A 10,790-nucleotide genomic window follows, 5' to 3' on the forward strand; every position below is an offset into this window, starting at 1 on the left:
GGACCCCTCGGGGAGTCCCCTCACTCTGGATCCCCGGGGCCTCCACCCCCCCAAAAGGGGTTGATGCCCCCCCCCGCCCTGTTCTCTAGACCAGAGCGACTCTCAGCCAGCATAAAACAGGAGGGTTTATTGAGAGTTGAACACAGCACAGGAAACTCTCAGGGCCTCAGGCCTGGCCTCCCTCAGCCCAGGACATCCCAGTCTCTCCACCCCCCTCTGGCTGGAACCGGCTGGTCAGGTCACTGGGGTCCTCATTCTGCAGCCCATTGTCCTCCCACTGGCCAGAACCGGCTGTGTCTCCTCAGCTGGGCCTCCGGGTCGGAGTCTCAGGTCACCGGTCGCTGGGGTATCCATCCTCCAGGCCATCGGCTGGGGTCCCAAGTTCCCTCTCCGGTCCTCTGTAACAACAAACTCCCTCTCCCCTCATCTCACCTCGTTAAACCAGTAACACCAGGGAAACTGAGTCCCACCCCCCCTGCATGCAAACCATTGGAAAAACAAGAAAATCCCCCACTTCGTCACACGGGGCTAAGGCAGGTTCCCTGCCTGTCTTGGCTCCGTGCGGCTCCGGAAAGCGACCAACCTGTCCGGCTCCTAGGCACAGGGGCGGCCATGGAGGCTTCACGTGCTGCTCCCACCCCAAGTGCCAGCCTGGCTGCGCCTCTGCCGAGGAGCCGGAGGGACATGCCGGCTGCTTCCAGGAGCTGCCTGAGGTAAGCACCGCCCAGAGCCTGCACCCCAAACTGCCTCCCACACCCCAACCCCCTGCCACAGCCAAGAGCCCTCACCCTGAACCCCTCACTTCTGGCCCCACCCCAGAGCCTGCACCCCCAGCCCACAGCCCACACCCTCTCCCACACCCCAACCCCCCTGCTCAGCCCGGAGTCCCCTCCCACACTCTGAACCCATTGGCCCCAACCCCCACCCCGGAGCCCTCACCCCCTCCCACACACCAATCCCTTGCCCAGCCCGGGGAAAATGAGCAAGGGTGGGGATGAGCGAGTGTGACAGTGGGGGGTTTTCTTGTTTTTTTCTTGTTGTTTCCAATGGTTTGCATGCAGAGGGAGTGGGACTCAGTTTCCCTGGGTGTTACTGGTTTAACGAGGTGAGGGGAGAGGGAGTGTGTTTTGCAGAGGACCGGAGAGAGGACGTGGGGACCCAGCCGATGGCCGGGAGGATGGATACCCCAGCGACCGGTGACCTGGTGACCGGGAGGCCCAGCTGAGGAGACGCAGCCGGTTCTGGCCAGTGTCTTCGGGCACAATGTGTGAGTCCGTGCCTCTGGCATTAGCCTGGCTCTTTGCTTTGCAGTTGGTTACTGTAGTTCATTATTTATTTGTACTTCGCAAAGATGTTTGTACCGGTCAAAGAAAGAAGAGATGCTGATTGTTTTCCACTGCAATGCTGTGAGGCCTCTTAATAGTGACAATGGATCTGGTTCTGCCTTCAGGTGAGGGACATACATCTGTTCTCATCTGCCAGGAAAGGCTAGACGCAGACGCTGTATTTAAGAATAATGCAGCCACGTTGCCAAAGCGGCTGAACGGTAGGAAAAGCATCTTGTCCTTCTTGTCAAGGAAAAGGAAACAGCCACTTTTATCCTGTGAGATTTAAACAATTTCCTCAGTTCTACTTGTCAGTAATAAAGTGGGGTTTGGGGTGGAGGCCGACAGCTCGTGACCCCCCATGTAATAACCTTGTGACCTGCTGAAGGGTCACGATCCCCACTTTGAGAACTGTTCTAAGAGACCATTCAAGGTGAAATGGCCGGTTAACATCTCTAAGTCATAGGACAAAGAAGCAGAGGTTAGTGGGTTACAGATTGTTGTACTGAGCCATAAACACAATATCTTTATTAAGCCCGTGATTTTTAGTGTCTAGCAGAGTTATGAATGTAAGCTCCCAGGCTTGTCTTTTGAAGGTGTGGTGCAGGTTGGGACTGGATCAGGAGTAAAGGAACCTGTGACCTTTGCCTGCAGAGCAAAGAAGTTGGCTGCGTTACCTGAAGGGAAGGGAACTAGAGTCATCTGTTAGTGGATAAGCAATTGAGTTGTCTGTAATTTTCAAGATGACAGTAACACAGAAGTGTAAGAAAATACGGCTCTTTGCGGCTTCTGAATGATGAGCAGCACCGCTAGGCCCAACTCTTGTCAGGTTGTGAATCAGAGACGGTCGGCTGTTCTAAGGGGGAAGCGGTGTAGCTGGCTCCGTCAGTGAGGAGTGCAGCTGGTTGTATGTGCAATGGTTCGCAGTGCACCTGCTTCTGCTGTGAACGGTGTTGAAATCTGTCTGGCAAGAGAAGCCAAGGAGCTGGGTATGAATGTCGAGAGAGGGACTGGAAGGAGAATTAGTGCAGTGGAAGAGGAAAGCCATGCAGGAGGCTGTGTCTGTCAGACCTGAACAGGGGAGCTGGGCATGAGTGTCACAGGTCAGACATATCTGGCTGTGTCTGTGACTGTTAACGAAGGAGCTGACTGATGCCTGTCGCTGGAGGAAGTCTGTTGGACCCACCAAGGCTAAAGCCATGCAGTTGTTCAGAGCAGCCAGTAGGGAAGTGATGAAGTTGCTGACAGGACAGGTGAAGAAACAACCTTCACCTTGACAACCCTTTTGGGGAACTTCAGAACTGGATCAGGTCCCCTGGCAGGACAAGGAGAGCAGCTGGTTCGTTGCTTCCATCCTTGCAGAGAGAAGTGAGTTGTGCCTGACAAGATGGAGACTGGCGAACACTGGGACACAGACTGTGTCTCACGGTGTGACTGGGGCAGGTGTGTAACCATAGCAACCAGTGGGTCCTTTCCCGTTGTGGTCCTGGCTCGCATGCACAGGGTGAAGCTAATCGCCGTGTTTGGGGTCAGGAAGGAATTTTCCTCCAGGGCAGATTGGCCAGAGACCCTGGAGATTTTCACCTTCCTCTGGGGCATCGAGCAGGGACCAGCCTTAGGGCCATTTAGAAACAGACAATAACAAATAATAGAAAGTGAAATCTGTCCCCATTCATCATTGCCTCTGTGTCTCTTTAAAAAAAAGCTGCCCTCCCCCATACACACAACCCTTCCCCATCTCTCTGCAGAGGGGACCTTCCCACCACGAGCAGTGTGACCCTCCCCCACCCCCTGCAATCTCTGCAGCTCTCCCCACTTGTTTCCTTCATTTTCTCTCCCCTTTCTGGGGCTATTTCCATCAGATCTTTTCTTGTCTTTTTGCTGCTGTCTTTTGTTTTATACCTTTTCTGTCCATTTACTTCCTGCGACAGGGTGGACTAGGCCAGAGGGCCCTGTGGGAGGCCTTAGGGTCATAGTAATACATTTTAACGTTTTTAGAAGGTCTCTTTCTAGAAGTCTATAATATATAACTAAACTATTGTTGTATGTAAAGTAAATAAGGTTTTTAAAATGTTTAAGAAGTTTCATTTAAAATTAAATTGCAGAGCCCCCTGGACCGGTGATAGGTTGCCTACCCCTGATCTAGTCCAACCCCTGCTCAAAGCAGGACCAACCCCTAGACAGATTTTTGCCCTGAATCTCTACATGGCCCCCTCAGGGATTGAACTCACAACCCTGAGTTTAGCAGGCTGATACTTAAACCACTGAGCTATCCCAGGTGCTGCCATAACCAACTCAAGCAAGGAGCAGTGGAGCTAAGTCCTCCGAGCAGCCTAGCGAGACTGTGCAGGAAGCGACCAATCAGGGAAAGGCTGCAGAAAGCAGCCAATCAGGGCTCAGGAGGGTCCTATAAGAGGCGCTGCAGCGGCAGAGCCACTCAGTTCCTTGCTGGAGTTAGAGGAGAGTAGAGGGGCTCTTGGCTGGCCCAAGGCAATGGCAGCACCTTGGACAGCTCAGGGTGGGCGGTGAGGATGAGCTCCTGGCTGGCTGCTGGCCCTGGACGTAGAAGAGCCTGGCGGTGAGGGTGAAGTGCTGGCGAAGGCTGGGGCTGTGGGGAAGTGGCCCTGGGGAGTAGCTGTGGTGTGTGGCTGGGCTGGGACCTGGAGTAGTGGGTGGGCCTGGGTCCCCTCCCCTCCCATAGGCCACTGGGGAAGTGGGCTGATGGTTGAAGTGTGATGCACCCCCAGAAGGGGAACTGAACGGCTAAGAGGCCCAGCGGGGGCCAGAAGAGCCCCAGTGGGTGAAGACGATTGTCTCCAGGGAGGGAGGACTTCCTGGTCTGATACTATTTGAAGGCTGCAGAGACACTTGACCAGGGGGTGCTCATGAGAGATGGGTGCCACCCTGTCATACATCCCCTTCCCTCTTTCCCTTGCTGTTCTCTGGTTGCCTCCCCTCCTGGCCCAAAGCTTCCCAACCTCCTCCTCTGCTCCCTGGTTGTTTCTAATCAGCTCCAGCTGCTAACAAAGAAGCAAAGTCAGATTCAGATACTGAATGAAGGAGTCTTCTAAAAACCCCCGTAGAAAAGGGAGACTGACAAGCTCCCCCATCAGGTGAAATTCCCCATGGTGCAGAGAGCTGGGCCAAGGGCTGTGCCCCAGGTAAACATGCAAAGCAGGGTTTAGCTCACACCGTTCACACACAAGCTCAGAGTTGTGCACTCCACTGTAATGCAGAGTGGTGGCATTTCCCCTGGGTCACCCCCATAAGACCCTCCTGCAGTAAAACCCAGCCCCGGCCTTCCTACCCCTTCAGAGGAAGCCATGTGACTGTTTCCAGCTGTGATGGGGAAGGAGACCAAGGTAACGTTCTGGCCCCACTGACATCAATGGGAACTTTGCCATTGACTCCCGTAGTGCTGGGAGCTCACCCGTAGCCCTGCTGATCACAGGTCAGACAGAAGCATGGCGACTCCTCTCAGTTCAATGCACATGGGGGGTGTTCGTTAACCAAGAGATGCACGGCTGTCGGAATGACCTGCAGCTGCGAACGCTGGCAGAGTCCGACTGGGGGACTGGATGGGGGGGTCAGCCGGGAACACATGACTGCAGGTGCTTGGAGAGAGCAGCTGTGGAGGCAGAGCGGGGGGCAGATGGAGCGGGAGGTTGAGTTGGGTGCGTATCTAGGGGCTCGGTAGCATGGTGGGAGGTAGGAAGGGAGCGAAGGATTAGGCATTACCAGAGGGTTCGTGTCCTTTAGCAGAAGGAATGACAAGTGGGCACCAGAAGTGGATTTACTTGTCAAGGGACCTGTGTTGAGGATCTGAGGACTGAGTTGACGTGTGCTTGGAGCTCTAAGGGCGAAACGATAAATCTGACCACACCGGTAACAGCAGACGCTGCTGTTCCTGGCCAGATGCTGGGGCAAAACTGCTCCACCAAGAGGCCCCCCAGGTGGTAGCTGCTGGTACTGTGCCCCCCCCCCCCCCCTCCATGCAGCTGCCAGCTTGGCTATTGTCTAATCCCATCGTGTGGCAGAGACGGGGCTGATAATCGCTGGGTTCTATGTAGTGTTTTACTTGGGTTGAATCTGTACCTCACACTGGGGAGAAATGAAGCTGTTAATTTATGCAAATGCCAGATGTGCAGTGGTGGCTCACGGCCCCAGAGACAGGTCTCCTCTTTAATCGAGACCCGATTGAAAGCCCATCGTTGGGAGCCCCTCCCCTGACTTTAACAGACACTGGACTGAGCTCCAGATGTTTTATGTGACTAGATTAGATCATGTCCAAATCCCACTGCCATTGTCCTGCCTGCTGGGTAATGTTCTCTGCCTGGTCCCATAAGGTTCCCAGGCAAACTCTACCCATTCGTCTCCTAGTTGTTTGTGTCCCCAATTCCCCGTTGTCGTCCTGCCCAGGTTCTCCCTTCCCTGTAACATTCCCGTTGGCTATGGACAAGGCGTTCTATATTGGACAGCGGCTTGACCTCAATGTTGCAGCAGGACCCCTGTGGAGAGCTGGCTGGATGTGACGCGTGAGCTCTCGTATGAGTGGAAGGCAGCAAAAAACCCACCAACAACCCCTCAGCTGTAGATAACAGACCACCCCGAACATGAAAAGTAGGGCATGGTCCTGTCGCTCCGAGTAACCACCAAACTTCTCAGAGGCTGCTGGTGGTGGGAGAGGTCTGGGACCTATGTCAGACCCAGCTCACCCCACGGCTGGAAGGAAAAGCCGTGCTGAAGAGCACCTGACTGCTCATGGAGTGGCAGGGGCTGTACTGAAGACAGCATCAGATCAGTGTCTGGTGACGTAACCCCGTGGAAAAGAAGGTCCTGAATTTGGGGGAGTTTAGGTACAGGCTGAAGTTGTTATACGGAGGTGGGCCTGTGACGAAGTGGGGGGTGACGGCCTCAAACAGGAAAAGAGACTTTGGGTTTCTAGAGCTTGGTGAACTCATGGGGAAATGGGACAAGAAGTGGGTGTAGATGATAAAATAAATACGACGGCAGAGTCCTGTTTAACTGAATTGCTACATTCTCCATCTCCCAGGCCTCCCTCCGGCTGTTTTTATGCCGTCTCTCCGTTTTTAATTGTGATTGTCCGGCAGAGTTTAGTATTAAAAATGCAAATTGTCTGGGGGATTTTCTCACTCGTTCCCATTTGTGAGATAAAAGCACCAGTTGGCTGTTAAAATGATCAGCAATGAAATAGTTAATGTAGACGTTCACAATTTGGTACAGAATTAACACGTCTGTTAAGATGCACTGAGCAGTTCACATCTCTGAGCGATTGTTCCCGCCTGCCTGCAGGCTCAGGATGACGGCTCTGCAGTAGGCAGCGCTTTTCTGACCCCACGAAGGCTGGACACCGAGGCTGGGATTGTTGAAGGCCCAGGAGGACGGTGACCAGATGCCATTGGTGGTGCTGTGGTGGGGGTGGCGCTGTTCAGTGCTGTCTGAAGTCACCAACTGGGCCAGAGTAAACCCCAGGGCTGTGGAACAAAGGGCAGGAGGCGGCTGTCAGACTCCCAGAGACCTTCCTCCCATTCCCCATGTCGCTCGTCCTTTGCTTTTCTCTCGCACGCTGCCCCTGCACATGCCAATGCGGTTCCTGGTTGTAACTAACCTGGGTGTCTCGGGCTCACCACGGCTGCTTCTCCCTGGGACCAGAGTGTGTTGCTGTCGTTCCACTGTTGTCTCCTGTGGTGCGATATCGGGGGACAAGCTGCTGCCGTCCCAGTATTGAGTCATTGTTTCTTGGGACATGGCAGATCTGGGGCAGGAGGCTCCCCTCTGAAATCCCAGGTCCCAAGAGGTGACTGACGTCAGGACAAGGAACACAAGAATCAAGGGGGGCAGGCAGGGCTCTCCACTGGTTCGGACTCCGGGATCCCGTTCCTGGCTCTCGCTAGACTCCCTGTGGCTTTGGGCAAATCACTTCTCCTGTGTCTCAGATTCTCCCATCTGTAAAATGGAGCGAATACTAGTGACCCCTCTGCACCCGCTGAGCACATGGCTTTCTGCTCCTGTGATCGGGCGTGGGGCTGGTGGGAGTGCTCCTAACGGGGTTCACCTGCGCCAGGACCTCAATGTGCTCTGACCCCATTTTCACTTCAAATGACCCCATGAATGGGCAGCTGGACATGGGGTGGGGCTTCTTTACAATGGATGGAGACCCCGCTGGGGAGAGCCGTGACCCCACCGTCAGCAATGGCTGATCAACCTGTGACCTCGGCTACACGCCCTTGCACGGGGGAACTTCCCTGGAGAGGGATTTCAAGGACGTTCAGTTTGGGGAGAACCAAAGCAGAAACTTTCAGCTTCCAGGCGTCCCTCGGGGAAGGGTCTTGTCAATTCTTGTGAGCCCCCCTCCCCGCCCCATCCCAGCTATAGTGATCTCAGCTGTACTGGTGCTGTGTCGGGGTCCCTCACCCGAGTTCACTTCCCTCTACGGCAGCTTCAGCCAAGCTCCCCCTCAATCCACCTCTTGCTGGGACGTCTCCTCAGTGCCACCTCTTGCCTTGTCCCCCTCAGTCTTGTTCTCTCTGTTCAGTCCCATTATCTGACCAGCTTGGAGCTCGATACAGTCCCGGTGAGGACCCAAAATGTCCTGGAGCATTTCAGGTGGAAAGCTGAGGCCGTGAGGGCTTTAGCTGTACTTCCCCCAGTTGCTGACAGAGGGTGGCAGAGTCCCTTCTCTGGGCGGTTTCTGTCTATGGAGTCCTGGGTAAACAGCGGATGGAGCAGCTCTTCGCTGCTCTTTCCCCTCTTCGCCAGTGGATGGTGGTGATGGGCTGTGTAACGTCTGCGTTTCGCGCTGACAGGCGCACACATTGCATGGGCTGGTAGCGGTCATCTCTGCTCCAGGTACCAGGGTGACCGACACTCATAAAACACAGACCAGGTGGGTGAGGCAGGTCATCGCTTATTGAACCAACTTTTCTGGCTTTCAAGCCCCACAGAGCCCTTCAGGTCACAAGAAGCTGGAAAGGTTTCAGAGTAGCAGCCGTGTTAGTCTGTATCCTCAAAAATAACAGGAGTACTTGTGGCACCTTAGAGACTAACAAATTTCTTAGTCTCTAAGGTGCCACAAGTACTCCTGTTATATTTAAGAAGCTGGAAAGCTTCTCTTCCACCCTCAGAACTTGGTCCAGTAGAAGATATGATCTCGCGCGTCTTGTCTGTGTCTCCTCCTGGGACCAACACAACTTCAACACCGCTCCTGAACCGGATAAGTTACATTCTGTTCCAGTGGCTGGATTGGTGCCTACAGCCCGAAAGAAAATTGTACAGGGACTTTTCGGCTAAACTATTGCAGCTCAGCGTTCTCTCCTGCCTCGTTTGAGCCCTGGAACACTTGCAGATCGGTGCTTGGTCTCGTGTGAGGTCACTGGACCAGATAGTTAGACTCCTAATTCCCAGCGATTTCAACAGGAGTTCAGGGCCTAAATACCTTGTGAGGATACAGACTGTCCCATTCTGATTCGCCAGTCCTCCAAAGTCCTCTGCCAAACCCAGGGTAGGAAAAATCGGCTACTTCAGGAGTGAAATGCAAGCAACAAAAACCTTGTCCCAGGTCACACACCCTGTGATGTTCCCTTTTCAAGTGAGCTCACTGCCCCAGTGATGTAGGAACCACAAGTTCTCCTGTTCTCTTTGCGGATACAGACTAGCACGGCTGCGACTCTGACACCAGTTAATCCTAGGTACCAGGCTGGGAAATGGATAAAACATTCAGGCTGGTGGGAGAAAAGGACATTGTATCTCTAGTAACGTGTCAGTATTTTAAGATGCAGGAGACGGGTTCCAGTGTCAGTCACGGGGGGTATTGATCTGCCAGCGATAGTTCTGCCGGTGGTTAAAGCCAACGGCTATTAAATGCCCAGTGACATTAGGGGCTGAAGTGTCATCGCGTTGAAGCTGGAAACTGCTCCCCTCCCCCGTGGTTGTGTTACATCCCAGGGGCCATCCCAGGCAAGGGGAGACCGGGCGCACGGCCAGGGGGCACGGTCAGTTAGTATTCGTAGCACACGTCTGGGAGAGCCAGGACTCCTGGGTTCTATCCCCAGCTCTGGGAAGGGTGGGGGGGGGGCAGAAGCTGTCCCCCGTATAGGCCCTGTGGCTGAGAATGGGGCTGGTTATCACATCCCCAGAGCAGGAGGGACAGAATCAGCTGGGGGGCACCCCCTCGGGGGAAGAGCTGGAAGCCCCAAGGCTGGCAGAGGGGCTATGGGGGTCCCCAGGTGGGGATGTGCGAGGGATGGGCCTCAAGGGGGGGCTATAGGGTCCCGGGGGTGGAACATGGGGAGATGGGCCCCCAGGGCAGTTGGGGCCCTGTGGGGGTGGAAGTCTGGGCCCACAGGGGCTGTTAGGGTCGTGTGATGTTAGGGGTTTGGGTCCCCAGGGTGGGGGTGTCCCCAGCTCCCCCTGAGGCATCTCTGGCCCCTCCCCATTTCCCCAGAGGCTGCAGCCCGGACAGTGGGATGTGTACGACCAGCTGCGGAGATGATGCCCCCTTCCCCCCCAGTGCATGCTGGGAAGACCCTTGTATCGCGGGGTGGGGGTCTCTGCTGGAGGGGGGGGCAGACCCACCTGCTCTTTTACAGCTGCTTTAGGGTGACCAGACGTCCCGATTTTATCGGGACTGTCCCGATATTTCCTTGTTTGTCCCGACCGATGTGCAGTCGGGACACTGGACAAACAAGGAAATGCTCCGGAGCCCAGAAGTGCTCGTGCCCCGCCCCGCCTCCGCCCCCTCCTCCCCCCCATTGGCTCCCTCCCCGAATCCCCACCTCTTCCCCAGGCTCACCATTCCTCCTCCCAGCTGGTGCTATCCCGCGGCGGCCCCGGAGTGGGGGCACCAGGCCCCAGCCCCCCAGTCCCGCTCAGGTCCTGCAGGGGAACGAACGGGGCTGGGCTGCCGATGCCTCTGCGGGATTGCACCAGCTGGGCAGTACCCCAGACGCGACTGGCCAGGGGCTGGGCGCAGCGTGTGTACTGCTGGGTCCCCGCAGCAGGCCCGGGCTCGGGGGGTTCGGGCCCGGGCACCAGAGCCGCAGCCGCCGAGCTTGGCCATCGGACGCTTCCTCCCCCCGCGGCAGTGGGAGCTGCAGCAGCGGCTGCTCCCGAGTCCCGCTGCCCAGGGGGGAGAACAGCCGCCGCCTGGCCCCGGGGCCGCCCCCCTACTCTCCCTACCGCCCGACTGAGTCCTGCCTGCTCGGGGCCAGGCCGGACTCTCACTCACCCTGGCCCCGCGCTTCCCCTGCGTCTCCCAGGCCTCCCTCCAGAGCTTGTGGAGGAAGGTTTTTTTTTTTTTGCCCCGCGTCCCGATATTTGACTTGGGTGATCTGGTCACCCTAATACCCTCCCCCCGGCCCCGTCTGCCGTAGAGAGAGGTGGGGGTAGCCTGAAGGTGAAACTGGGCCCCAGAGCACCCAGTGGGGCGGGGGAGGGGGGGGGTCA

This window comes from Emys orbicularis, chromosome 20 (genome assembly GCF_028017835.1).
Source record: "Emys orbicularis isolate rEmyOrb1 chromosome 20, rEmyOrb1.hap1, whole genome shotgun sequence".
Taxonomy (NCBI): Eukaryota; Metazoa; Chordata; order Testudines; family Emydidae; genus Emys; species Emys orbicularis.